Raw genomic sequence first — 14,819 nt, forward strand, 5'->3', positions numbered from 1 at the left:
TAATGTCAACATATTCCAGCATATTAACACATTCTACGCTGTCTTCGCATTTGCCAAGGAACCTCTCACTGGTGAATACTGAAGCAAATTATTCATTAAGGGCCTCTGCTACCTTTTCAGACTCCCAAATACATTTTCTCTTTTCTCCATGATTGGTTCTACCCTCACTCTAGTCATCCTCCTGTTCTTCACATACATATAAAATGCATAGGGATCTCCTTAATCCTTCTCACCAAGGCCTTCTCATGTTCCCTTCTAGCTCCCCTAAATTCCTAAATTCCTTCTTGAGGTCCATCCGGGCTACCTCAAAACTCTCCAGAGCCCTATCTGATCTTTGCTTCCTAAACCTTAAATATTCTTCCTCTTTCCTATTGGCTAGATGTTCCACATCTCTTGTCAACATGATTCTTTCATCCTGCCATTCTTTCTCTGTCTCAACGGGACAGATCTGTCTAAAACCCCATGCAAGTGCTCTGTAAGCAACCTCTATGTTATTGTTGAACATATTCATGAGTATATCTGTTCCCAATTTATAGTCCCAAGCTCCAGCCCAAAAGCATCATAATTCACCCTCCCCCAGTTAAATACTTTTCCATACTGAAACCCTGGTGGTTATAGTTATTGATAATCTCTGACAACCAAGACCACCTTTGTATGTGTGTGGTTAGGTTCCAAACTTTCCCTTACTGCCCATGGAGTTTCTTTTTACAAGGGCAACTCACTACCACACTCAATCAATTGGCAAGGGAACTCACTTTCAGTTCTGGAACTTAAACCATTGTGAGGCCTGAACAAGACTTGTTCTGGAGAAGCCCATTGAATGTTGCTAAGTGTTGTTTGATTGTCCACACCTTGTGATCAGTCAACACAATGACCACTCCAGAAAATGCAGTTCCTCAATTTCTCCTTCATTGCTTGAGTCTTGTTTTCCTTATCCTTACTGAATCTGTGGCAGTCTCTACACATTCAGCATCTTCTCCCTGGAGATTTAAAGAGCAAAGTCCTACGGCCAGGTCTGTTTGCAGTGGTTGAAACTGAGCCCTCATTTGCACATTTTTGGATTCAGGTTCTGAATTCAATAAACTTAGAACAGTACAACACAGGAACAGGCACAGCAGCCCCCATGTCTGTAACAACCATGGTGCCAATTTAAGCTAAACTTATCCTTCTCCCACCTCCACATATAATCCACTCCCTGCATATAAACATGCATGCGCAAGTGACTTTTAAACACTGCTATTGTACATGCTTCCACCATTACCCTTGGCACTGACCACTCTGTGCAGACTCTTAACTTGCACAGCTGCTTTAAACATTCTGCCTCTCATCTTAAGTCTTTACAAGTCAAGTCACTTTTTATTGGCATTTTGACCATAACTACTGGTACAGTACACAGTAAAAACAAGACAATGTTTTTCAGGACCATGGTGCTACATGAAACAGTACAAAAACTACACTGAACTACGTAAAAACAACACAGGAAAAAAAAAACTAGACTACAGACCTACCCAAGACTGCACAAAACAGTGCAGGCATTACAATAAATAATAAACAAGACAATAGGCACAGTAGAGGGCAGTAAGTTGGTGTCAGTCCAGTCTCTGGATATTGAGGAGTCTGATAGCTTGGGGGAAGAAACTGTTACACTGTCTGGTCATGAGAGCCCGAATGCTTCGGTGCCTTTTCCCAGATGGCAGGATGGAGAAGAGTTTGTATGAGGGGTGTGTGGGGTCCTGCTGTTTGCTTTGCAGATGCAGCATGTAGTGTAAATGTCTGTAATGGTGGGAAGAGAGACCCTGATGATCTTCTCAGCTGACCTCACTATCCGCTGCAGGGTCTTGTGATCCGAGATGGTGCAATTTCCGAACCAGGCAGTGATGCAGCTGCTCAAGATGCTCTCAATACAACCCCTGTAGAATGTGATGAGGATGGGTGATGGGAGATGGACTTCCCTCAGCCTTTGCAGAAAGTAGAGACACTGCTGGGCTTTCTTTGCTATGGAGCTGGTGATGAGGAACCAGGTGAGATTCTCTGCCAGATGAACACCAAGAAATTTGGTGCTGTTAACGATCTCTATTGAGGAGCTGTCGATGCTCAGTGGGGAGTGGTCACTCCGTGCCCTCCTGAAGTCAACAACCATCTCTTTTGTTTTGTTCATATTCAGAGACAGGTTGTTGGCTCTGCACCAGTCCGTTAGCTGCTGCACTTCCTCTCTGACTTGTTGTTCTTGCTGATGAGACCCACCATGGTGGTGTCATCGGCGAACTTGATGATCTGGTTCGAGCTGTGTGTTGCAGCACAGTCGTGGGTCAGCAGAGTAAACAGCAGTGGACCGAGCACGCAACCCTGGGGGGGCCCCCGTGCTCAGTGTGATGATGTTGGAGATGCTGCTCCCGATCCGGACTGACTGAGGTCTCCCAGTCAGGAAATCTAGGATCCAGTTGCAGAGGCAGGTGTTCAGACCCAGCAGGCTCAGCTTTCCAATCAGTTTCTGAGGGATGATTGTGTTGAATGCTGAACTGAAGTCTATGAACAGCATTCGAACGTATATGTCTTTTTTGTCCAGGTGGGTTAGGGCCAGGTGGAGGGTCATTTTCCGCCTCAGAACAGGCATAGAAGTTATTCAGCGCATCTGGGAGGGAGGCATCACCCGCACAGTCAGGTGATGTTGTCCTGTAGTTGGTGATGTCCTGGATGCCCTTCCGCATGCTCCGTGCGTCACCACTGTCCTGCAAGTGGCTGTGGATTCGCTGGGCATGTGCATGCTTTGCCTCCCTGATGGCCCGGGACAGTTTGGCCCTCGCTGCCTTGTCACCTGCTCTGAAGGTGGAGTCACAGAAAAAAGGAAAAAAATCCCAGTTTTTCTAAACTCTCCTTCTGGTTAATATTCTCTAAACCAAACAGCGTTCTAATGAAGATTTTGATAAATTTCAGTCCACTAATTTAAATTCTTCACTTTTCAAGGAATTATTTCAACCAGATAAATGTACAACAGTGCTGCAAGAGTTAATATTTGGTAAAAATTAAATTATTCTTTCCATAATTCAGTCTTTCCTTTGTATAATATTTTTTCCTCAAATATATTTTGTATATTTTCAAACATCTGATATTAATTTCAATCTGGAAAAAGTAGTGAGACATTTATTCTTCCAACAGGTTGTTCAAGTATTTACCGTGTGAAATACCTCTAATAGAAACTAATTGTATGGTAACAAATGGAATGTGTTAAACATCCTCCAGGGCTAGGCTAGAAATAGTGTCTGGGTTGAAAGTCATTCTGAAATATGATTAAAACCAAACTCAGACAAGACTTTCAGCTTCAGCTTATGTAGAACAAGGTATGGTTTTTGGCTTAAGTTTTCTTAAGGTGCTAAAATGCCCAGCGAGTTTCCGAGTCACTTGCTGTCTAGAATCACAAGAACTTATGTCAAAAACTTCCCTGTTTCGTTAATCCAACAGTAGCAGGAACCTACTTTGTAGTACATACTTGTATTTAAAGTTGTGGAAGCCTTTCAGAGTAAATGAACTGCCCAGCTGTCTGTACAAATTGCTTTTGGCTATGTAGAAATCCTAACTTTTGAATGCGTTGGCTGCATGTGATCAGGCAGATCCTGGAAGCTCACATGTGTGTACCTTTGAAGTCAACGAGCCGTATTCATCGACTCAAAGAAAACTTATGATAGAGACCATTGATGTCTAATGTCTAATGTCTAATAAATGTCTAATACCAGAGGACATGAAGTGAAGGTGTGAGGGGGTAGGTTCAAATGGGGCGTGAGGGGTAAGTTTTTTTTACTCAGAAAGTGGTGGATGCCTGGAATACACTGCCCGGTATGGTGGTAGAGGCTTTTAAGAGACGTTTAAATAGGAACATGGATGTGAGGAAGGTGGAGGGAAATGGACATGGTGTAGTGTTTGGGTGTTTTTGATCTGCTTTTTAACTTGTCCAGATCAACAGTGTGCTGTTCCTGTGCTGTACTGTTCTATGTTCTAAAACGCATCATATTCATGCTGTTGACTAAGTTACCTGATCCGATCCCTGATCCAGTTGCCCAACACTGGGTCAGTACCCTACTGCTGATGGTTCTTCAAGTCCACACCAATACATATCCCCCCCACCCTTTCAGGCGATGGGACCGGGACCAACATTACTCTATGAATTTAAAAAATCCTTTCCTATTCTCCCTTCCAATTATTCCAAGAAATACTTTAAAACAGTCCTTTGGTTTGACCTTCCTATCTAAGGGAGATAGGCCTTTTCATTTACCACAGTGATTCCCAAGGGGACAGTTACATGTCCTAATGGGGCGTTAGGGGAAATAGAAGTTCTCGGGGGGAGGGGGGGAGGATAGTAAGCAGCACCCTAACTTGAGGCACGAGACCTGAACAACTGTTTTAACTTGCTGCATTGGTCAACATCCGATAGGCATTCTCATTTGTGTTAATTTTTTATTTTAGTTTAGCCCCGTTAATGATGGATAAATATGTGCATCGTGATTTCTAAGTCTGAAGGCGGTGAAGCCCCGAATTCTAATCCTGCTGAGAAATGGAAACTACAGAACGAGTGTCAATACAATGTTATGTACCTGGAGTATTGTTTTATTCCATTCCCGCCAGATCAGTGATAGACCAGGAGGTAATTCACCTGCTGCAGGTTGGATCTGGGGCATTCAAGTCTGGTGACCCAGCCTGTACCAGAAGACTAGGTATAACAGGTGGAGGCTATTTCAAGGGCAAAGAGACAATTTTGAATGAGTTTGGAGGTTGCATCGGATGCACGGCAACTCTGGCAGTGACTGCAGGACATTACTTCATACAAAGCGAAACCCAATAGCGTGAATGGCAGTGGTGCTTCACTTCCAGATGAACTCAACACCTTCTATGTCTGTTTTGAAAGAGAAAATAGAACAATAGCTATGAATATCCCAGCTGCACCCAGTGACCCTCTGATCTCTGACTCAGAGGCCAATGTTAGACTGCCTTCAAAGAGGGCGAACCCTTGCAAGGCTGAAGGTCCCAATGGAGTACCTGGTAAGGCTCTGAAAACCTGTGCCAACCAACTAGTGTGAGTATTCAAGGACATTTTCAACCTCTCACTGCTAAAAGCGGAAGTTCCCACTTGCTTCAAAAGGGCAACAATCATACCAGTGCCTAAGAAGAATAATGTGAGCTGCCTTAATGACTATCGCCCGGTAGCACTCACACCAACAGTGAGGAAATGCATTGAGAGGTTGGTCAGGATGCTGTTCGTTGACTATAGCTCAGCATTTAACACCATCATTCCCACAATCCTGATTGAGAGGTTACAGAACCTGGGCCTCTGTACCTCCCTCTGCAACTGAATCCTCAACTTCCTAACCAGAAGACCACAATCTGTGCAGTTTGGCGACAATATCTCCTCCTCACTAACAATCAACACCCTCAGGGGTGTGTGCTTAGCCCACTGCTCTACTCTCTCGATACCCATGACTGTGAGGCTAGGTATAGCTCAAATATCATCTCTAAATTTGCTGATGATACAACCATTGTTGGTAGAATCTCAAATGGAGATGGGAGGACATACAGGAGTGAGATATACCAACTAGTGGAGTGGTGCCGCAGCAACAACCTTGCACTCAACGTCCGTAAGATGGAAGAGCTGATTGTGGACTTCAGGAAGGGTAATATAAAGGAACACATACCAATCCTCATAGAGGGATCAGAAGTGGAGAGAGTGAGCAGTTTCAAGTTCCTGGGCGTCAAGATCTCTGAGGATCTAACCAGGTCCCAACATATCGATGCAGCTATAAAGAAGACAAGACAGTGACTATACTTCATTAGGACCTTGAAGAGATTTGGTATGTCAACAAATACACTCAAAAACTTCTATAGATGTACCGTGGAGAGCATTCGGACAGACTGTCTGGTATGGGGGAGGGTGGCTACTGTACAGGACCGAAAGAAGCTGCAGGAGATTGTAAACTTAGTCAGCTCTATCTTGGGCACTAGCCGACAAAGTACCCAGGACATCTTCAAGGAGCGATGTCTCAGAAAGGCAGCATCCTTTATTAAGGACCCCCAGCACCCAGGGCATGCCCTTTTCTCACTGTTACCATCAGGTAGGAGATACAGAAGCCTGAAAGTACACACTCAGCAGTTCAGAAACAGCTTCTTCCCCTCTGCCATCAGATTTCTAAATGGACGTGAACCCATGAACACTACCTCACTTTTTTAATATATAAAATTATTTCTGTTTTTGCATGATTTGAATCTATTCAATGTACATATACTGTAATTTATTAATTTATTTATTTATTCTTTTATATTATGTTATTGCATTGAACTACCGCTGCTAAGTTAACAAATTTCACGACACATGCCGATGATAACAAACCTGATTTTGATTCTGATTCCCCATGTGTCTTATTTATAATGCTATACTGTCTTTTGAAGGCATGAAACCATCAAGACTTCAGGAACACTTCTGTAAAAGACACCCTGAAAAGGCTATTTATGATATTACTCAGTTCCAGAAAATGAAAGCAGCATTTGAAAAGTGTTGCACACTCAAGTCATTTGCCAAGAAAGCTAAAAATGACCTAGATAATGGTTTCATTGCTTCTTATAACATTTTCAAATTGATAGCAAAGTGTGGAAAATCTCATACAACTGGTGAAATATTCACCAGAAGTGCTCACTCCTGTTCTCACCAGTATTTTAAAATCAATTCCTCTGAGTAACAACTCTGCATCTTGTCGTATTGACAAAATGAGTATCAACAGAGTTTGGAGAGCTACAAAAAACAGAATTTGGAATACAGCTGCATGAGTCAACTGTGCAAGACAATGAGGCATTGCTAATGGCATATGTATGGTTTATCAAAAATGGAAAATTTACTAAGAGATTCTCTTTTGTAAAAGGTTACAAACAAATGTCAACTGAGAATCAATGTATGGTGAGCTCAAAATGTATATTGAGGATAAAAGTATTCCGATTAGGAGCATGATTTCTTGAGCAGCTGATGGAGCACCATATATGACAGGTTTCCAAGCTGGTTTTGTAGCATTTATGAAAAAGAAATTCCAGTTGTGTTTGCAATCCATTGTTTAACTTATCATCAGTACCTTGCAGCCAAAAACCTCAGCCAGTGACTTTCTCCAACTCTTGTAATATCTACTAATAACAAAATTAAAACTCATCCAGTAAGTAGCAGAATATTTCACCAGTAATGCCAAAATAACAATGAAGAGTTTGAAAGCTTGTTTCTTCACACTGAACTACGTTGTCTGTCAAAAGGCTACTGCTTAAAACGTTTTTTTGATCTTTTTGACACTGTGGTTGAATATTTGCTCAAAGTTGAGAAGAGCTTGGGAAACAAGACTGAACTACGTGGAGATGTGGCATACCTATCCTATCTGTATGACAAAATGAACATTCTAAATATGACACTACAGGGTGAGAATTTTAATTTAATCCAGTCAAAAAGTACAGTGTCTATTTTTATCAGAAAATTGGAAATACATAAGCAAAACTTTGGGAGAAGAATGTCCTCACGGACACCCTGCATGGAAAGTATGGCACTCTCTTTCATGGTTGGTGATTTGCAAGATTACTGCTTATACCTGCAGTCACTGAAGAAAGATTTTCAGATTCAATTCAAAGATTTGAATGATCTGGAAATTCTTGTCTAGGTAATTAACCCATTTCTTTACAAGGTGGAAAAACAGGAAGAGAGCCTGCAAGAAGAAATTATCAAAATTCAGAATGACGTAAAAGCAAAAATGTCAGCTTTTGTGGTATCTGGCTACACTGTCATACGAAGTTTCCTGGTCTTGAAGAATCAAACTGCTCCTCATTGCATTTCCATCCACCTAACTTGTTGAAAGAAGCTTCAGTGTAATGAGCCAGATACTCACTAAAAATCCGCTTGGACATTGTTTCGCATGAGCACTTGAGGCTTTTGCTGTCACAACTTGAACCAGATATTTCAACTCTTGCTAAAAACCGTCAGGCTCAAGGATCACATTAATATTGAAGCTGCTGCACAGTGCACAGGCACTGTGTAAGATAGGTTTAAAGACAAATAAAAATTTCAAGCAGAATCATTTTTCTCATGTTAGCATATGGTAGACATGTTTTTACACTATGGGAGTGCTGGAAATTATATTGTGGCTGAGAGAGGAATTGGCAAGTATGAAGGTGCATTGGGGGACAGGGTTTGGCTAAAAAGATTGGGTAACACTGATTTACCATATCCAGATCCCTGCTAAGTTCCTACAACATCTAAATTCCAATGGAATCAGCCCCAGGTCATCCACTCTTACAGCTACAATTTTTCCAGAGGCCAATTTACAAACACCTGGGAATCTAAGCTTTAGAACTACTGCATACAAAAGTTATGCTCAAGCCCAAAGGAGAGCCAGTTAACACATTGCCCAAAGGGATCTATCCAAATCATCGTCCAGAAGCTGAGCCACCCTCCAAGGGGTTCTCCCCTGTCTCTGCACTCGTGGTGCTTGTTATCTGCAGACCCAATGTCCCAGATGGGTTGCCCCATACCTGAAATGCCCCCCTCTGCACATTTTCTCTGTATTAATGTGACGAGAAGCCTAGGTGAGAATGGTAAGGGCCCAAGTGCTGAATTATCTGGGACTAGAATCAAAATACAATTTCAAGACTGAGATATGAACAGGGTTCTTGACTAGATGTTAGATGAGAACCTGATGAGACTTGACAGAAATCGTAAAAGCAATCGCAGACTGAACCAAAGTTGAGCTGACAACTGAGCCCCAAGCAAGGGTTCAGGTGCTCTTAAATATCAAAATCTTGGTGCCAACACTTGGCTGTCAATTTGCAGAGCATGCCAGAATATTTAAAGGGACTACGCCAGCTCTCCATACTCTGCAGAATCGGAGCGTCCAGACCCCGGAGACTGGCCGGTCAGGTCCGTAACGTTAAAATTAAAGCATCAGACAAAGACAACCCGAGTGGAAAAGCTCAGGCTTCACACCACTCACTGTAAAATCTTAGTCTTATTTTATTCTTTGTAAAACTTGCCTTTGCACAGTATGGCTCTGCACCATCAACTGACAGATGGATTGTAAAGTGAGGATGGCCTCTCACCACCGGAATAAACCCAGTACAGAGACAGCCTTTTGCAGGATCATTTTCTGTATGCTGCTCTTTAACATTATCAGTGCAATTCAGTCGTGCAATTGTACAAAAATCAGCCTTAACTAGCCCACCCGGGTTCTCTAATCAGTTTCATCATTGGGGTTACATGCTCCGATAGATCTTTTGTAAAAGGATGTTCAGTTAGGTGGTTTTCAGTTAAACATTGTGTTTTTCATTCAAACCACTGACACCCAAAGATTTACATCAGTCAGGTGCAGAGCTAGTAAGCACAAACCACAGGTTAGCCACATCCTCAGCCATTTTAGAACTGGATCATCACATTTTGCAACACTTAATGTAAACAAGAAAACAGACTTAATTTGCCAGAGTATCACAAAACTTGTAAACAGGCTGGTACCTGGATGAGACTGCCAATTATGAACTCTATCACCGTCCAGCTTTGCATCAGTTCTTGCCAGAGCCCAGTCTTTACCCCAATGAAAATTATAATCATTCTCCATTACTTTTTTGTCATGTAAGTGTCCAGACTATTAATTTGCTGTATTCAGCCTCTGTAATGCAATGTCACCAATGTTGGAGCTATCCAACATGTCCATGAACAAGATTTCAAGCAAGAAATACTTTCACTTTACAGGAGTGAAGTTGAATTCATAGGCTTCCCTCAGCCAGCAGTGCATTCTACAACAAGAAGCAACCAAACTTAGTTTTTGCCAGACATCAGAGTAAGGATTTCACTTTTTCAAATCTAGTTTTCATCTCCTCACTACCCTAGGAATGAGGCACAAGTAGGTTTAAAGTTGTCAGTACCCAAAGGAGTCATCAAACCAACAATATATCTTCAATGTGACCTGATATTCTCACCATTCTGCAGACCTGCATAAGACCATGGTGTAAGGAAAGAGGGAAGGAAATGTGAAAATAGAGTTCCACTGGCAGAAGGCTTGCATAGATTTGATGGGCTGAATAGTCTCTGTCTGCATTTGAGGTTTCCGCACCTCTGTAAAGATCACTGAGCTGAAATTGATTAGCTCTCCACGGGTGCCGCATTCTCTAAAATGATAAAGTGATGTGTATTAAATAGTAATATTTTCCCTCTGCTTAGGAAAGGAAAAAAATGCTGAGATGGAAAAAAAACAAGATGCAAAAAAAACCATCTACAGTAGCTGCTCAAAATTAGGAATCCTGGGGTGTGTTTCCTGTTGAAATGATTAGAAATCAACCATCAACCACTCTAGTTTGCTGTGCTGTTCAATTACAGCTGTATCTTCACTACAATCGTTTGCCTCTATAACCACTAAGTATCTTGTGTGCATTGCCACTTCAGTTGCTCTCCAGCCAGTTCAGTCTCTTTGGGGAGGAATATTCCATTACTAGTTGCAAGCTCCTGACATCAGCCCTGAGCAGTCTGGCTGTCTAGGGGTCACTAATGCCCTGTCTGGGTTTTGACGTGACCACTCAACTCCAGACGTCATCATAGTCATGGAACAAAAAGCCATACTTCAGAGCTGATGTGAGAGTGACCATCCTTAACATCAAGGCAGCATCTGACTGAATGTGCATCAAGGATTCCAGTAAAACTGAAGCCAGTGGGGATCATAGGGAAACAGCTAGGATGGTTGTGGCTGTTGGAGACATGGTGGTATGATACTTACTTCTGGTTTCTAAACAGTTCTAACAACCTCAGGACTGGGCTGAACCTTCCTCAGGACTGTGTCCTAAGCCTAACTATTCTCAGCTCTTTCAGTAACGAGCTCCCAGCGCAGAGCCCGATGACTGCACAATGTTCAGTTCCTTTCACAACTCCACAACAAAGGACTCCATGTTCGCATGCAAAAAAACCTGGACAACGATCAGGTATGGGCTGAGAAAGAGGAAATAACATTTGGCTCACTCTAGTCCCAATCCTTGACCACACCTAACAAGGGAAAATCTAACCACCTACCCTTGATGTTGAATGACAAGACCCCACCAACAATATCCGAGGCTGGACTGTGGCACTGGCCATTTTGGAGGGTGAATATCCTCTCACCAAATCACACACCATCCTAATTTGGAAATCTATCATCCTTTATCATCGCTGGATCTACATTAAAACCTGGAACTCCCTCCCCAACAGCGCTGTGGGAGCACACCCACAAGAAGGACTGCACTGATCCACTACTGCCTTCTCAAGGGCACTTGGGAGTAAGCAATAAATAATGCCTTGCCAACAATGCTGAGGTTCTATAAAAGAATAAAAGCATTACTTCTGTATGAGAAATCTACAGTCAAATCAAGTCAAGTTTATTGTTATTGTCATCTGCACAAGTACATTTATGTACAGGTGCAATGAAAATCTTACTTGCAACAGCGTCGCAGAGATACAAAATTAGTGGCACGACCTTCAGAAGAAAAGTAGTATACAAGAAAAATACAATTAAAATTAAAAATAAACCAAAGTCATTGAAGTGGAAAGTGATCAAAGTAGTCATAGTGTTGGTACACTGAGGTACTGGCTACAGTTATAGCTGATCTTGAACCTCTAATATTTTTGAAATATTTACACTTAAAACTGAAATATTACAATAGATCTGATCATCATGTCTGAGATCAGCCACCAGCACTATTCCACCTGAATGCAACCAAGTATATTCTGATATTGAAAATATTTTCAGCATTTCTAATAGTGAATCTTTAGTGTCTACGTTCAACAAATGATCTGTTGCAAGAACTCAGCAGGTCAAGCAGCGTCTGTAGGGAAAGAGGAACTGTCAGCATTTTTGCATTGAAACTTTGTATTGGGTATTTACTGTTCTACTCCCGAGTCCCTCTAGAAGACAGTGTGCTGCTCCAGATTCCAGTGCCACCAGTTTCTTGTGTTCCCATTTAATGTCAACGTGCTTTGTGGTTTAGTGTTGGCTCTAAATATTGTTGAGTGTTGATGGAAAACATTAATTTTTATATTCAAATACAATGTAAGTGAATAATGACCAAGCGAGTGCTGACTGAATTTAATGCACAAAGTTTTATGCACAGGGTCTAGAGTTTCTACGTGTAAATAATTTGCACGTAAATGATTACATTTAAGCTGTGCTATACAGGGACTCACAGCTGCTTAGTGCGATGGAGCTGCAGAGTGATATTTAATCAGTATTTTCAGATGAAGACTCATACAGTCTTTAGCTCAGTGTGCTTGGTTTGCTTTGACACTGCACTTATTTACTGCCCACTTAGGGCAGCAACAAAGATCCTCCATCTGTCTGTCTGATAGTCGCACACAAATACATTTTTCATTGTTGTTTCCATAAAAGGTTGTTTTTATTGTTGTTTACTCAGAGAGTGGTAGTTGTGTGGAATGAGCTTCTAGTAGAAGTGGTAGAGGCAGGTTCGATTTTGTCATTTAAAGTAATATTGGATGGGTGTATGGACAGGAAAGGAATGAAGGGTTATGGGCTGAATGCAGGTCGGTGGGACTAGGTGAGAGTAAGCGTTTGGCACAGACTAGAAGGGCCGAGACGGCCTGTTTCCATGCTGTAATTGTTATATGTTATAACAATTGTTTTTTTGACTAGTCAGTGTTGTTAATCCTGAGATGAACCTCTGAATCTAGAGGACCAGTGGACCACTCTTAGTCTGGCCTCTACCCTTTGACGTGTTTGCAAGGTTGACCCTACCAAGAGCCAAAGCACAAGCCAACATTATTCTCTAGGTCATTGAGGCATAACAGCCCCCAAACCCTACGACAAGGTTGTAAGTTGTTACTGCACAGTCAGTATTTATTAGTACTACACTCAATAATGATTTCTCCATTGGTTCACCTGACCACAACTGCTGGAAATGTCTCCATTGAGCTTTGATGTATGGGGTCTGCTGAGAATGGCCAGTGGCCAGAGACAGGGAGACTGTAGACCCTTGTCACTGCTGGTGAGCTAAACGTTTGGAGGGAAGACTGGAATATCAATCAAATGGACTGCTTTCTCCTGATAGGCGAGGAGCTTCTTGAGGTCAGTAGATATCCGGGGAAGTTCTAATTACTTGAGGGCAGCTTCCAGACAGTGGCACCACCTGGGATCACCACTCTCTGGCTGAAGGTGGTCTAGAATGGACAGCTGAGGTTTGGAATTGCACAAGATAAAATTAAGGGTCTTCCTTCCGCCTGGCAATAAATTCCAGAATCCAATGATATGCTTTGTAAAAAAAAATCTTTTTCTCATGTCTCTCTTAAATCTCTTCCCCTTTATTTTCTCCCTCTGACCTCACATCTTTGACATGTCCTCCAATGGGGATATGTCCCAGTGTCACTGTTCACTTTGTCCTGACCACTCATCACTTTATCTGATCTCCTTATAAAAAAGTATAAATTAATCTCTCATTGTAACTATGCATTACCCATTCCAGGAAAAATTCTGGTGCATCTTTTCTGGATGCTCTCTACAATCTTCCTGTAGTAGCTCAGACAGAGTTGTACACAATTCTCCAGGCAACCAGTTGTTTAAAAAGGTTAAGCCAGATTTCCCTGCTTTTATGCTTCATGCCCAGAAATGTGTAGGATTTACTAACCATTCTGTCAACCTGACCTGCCACGTGCAATGGTTTGTGCATCCACTGTTTCTACACCCTTTTACAAATGTACAACAGAATCCTATATACTGTCTACACTGTCTCCAATCAAATGTCATTGACAATATACACAAACTCTGATTCTATCTCCGCAGATGCTGCCTGACCAGCTGAGCATTTATAACATTTCTTGATTTCTTTTTTTTTGCCTTTTAGTAACTCTTTTCATCTGCTGTAATAAAATGCTTAAGTTCTAAAATGTAACTGTATAACTCTGACCTCCATCAGTTGTAACATTCCAATACATTTACCTCATACCCCATCTACTGCTTTTAATTTCTTCATTTCAATTTCAGAATAGAAAACCTAATTTCTCAACCATTTTTATCCTGAAAACACTGATGAGTGTTTTCAAAGGGCTTTGACTGAGAAAAATCTATTTATGTGATATTGGGTGTTAACATTTTCAAAGAGGTTTCAGGACAAGTGTTAGTGTTGTGTTTTTAATCTGATGAGATGTTCACCAACCTTCTCCACCCCCTCCCTTCCTCAGTCAATTATTTCAATGGGTCTCTCAATTGGCAGAGCAATATATGAATTGTAAAGCCAACTATTGTCCATGTCCTGTAAGGACATAGACATTTTCTTAAACTTTGAATAACATGTGGGGAAAGTACATTTTTCTTAAAAGTAAGATCTTTGATTGTTTTGTAAAAGACAGCTTTCTGCCTTCAGCCTTACAAGCAGATAGAACACACAAAATATTTTCCTCTCCCACATTATCCAAAGCAAGATCATGTTTACTGCCTATTGACTCTGACATCAGCCATCATGAAGTACTTTAAGAGGCTGGTTTTGCACACATCAACTCCAGTTTTTCAGATGACCTTGAGCCACTGTAGTTTGTCTATCCACAAAACAGGTGTACAGTACTTGGCCCTAAACTTATTTCAGGAGCATCTGGACCATAAAGACATTTACTGTATGTCAGACTATTTTTTATTGACTACAATTCTGCCTTCAATGCTCCAAGCAAACTCCGGACCCTAGGAGTCAATGCTTCTCTCTACAACTGGTTCTTTGACTTCCTGACCAATAGAGCAATGTCAGTAAGGCTAGGCAGCAACAACTCTGACATGATTATTCAAAACAACTCCTCCCCTACT

This window comes from Hypanus sabinus, chromosome 20 (genome assembly GCF_030144855.1).
Source record: "Hypanus sabinus isolate sHypSab1 chromosome 20, sHypSab1.hap1, whole genome shotgun sequence".
Taxonomy (NCBI): Eukaryota; Metazoa; Chordata; class Chondrichthyes; order Myliobatiformes; family Dasyatidae; genus Hypanus; species Hypanus sabinus.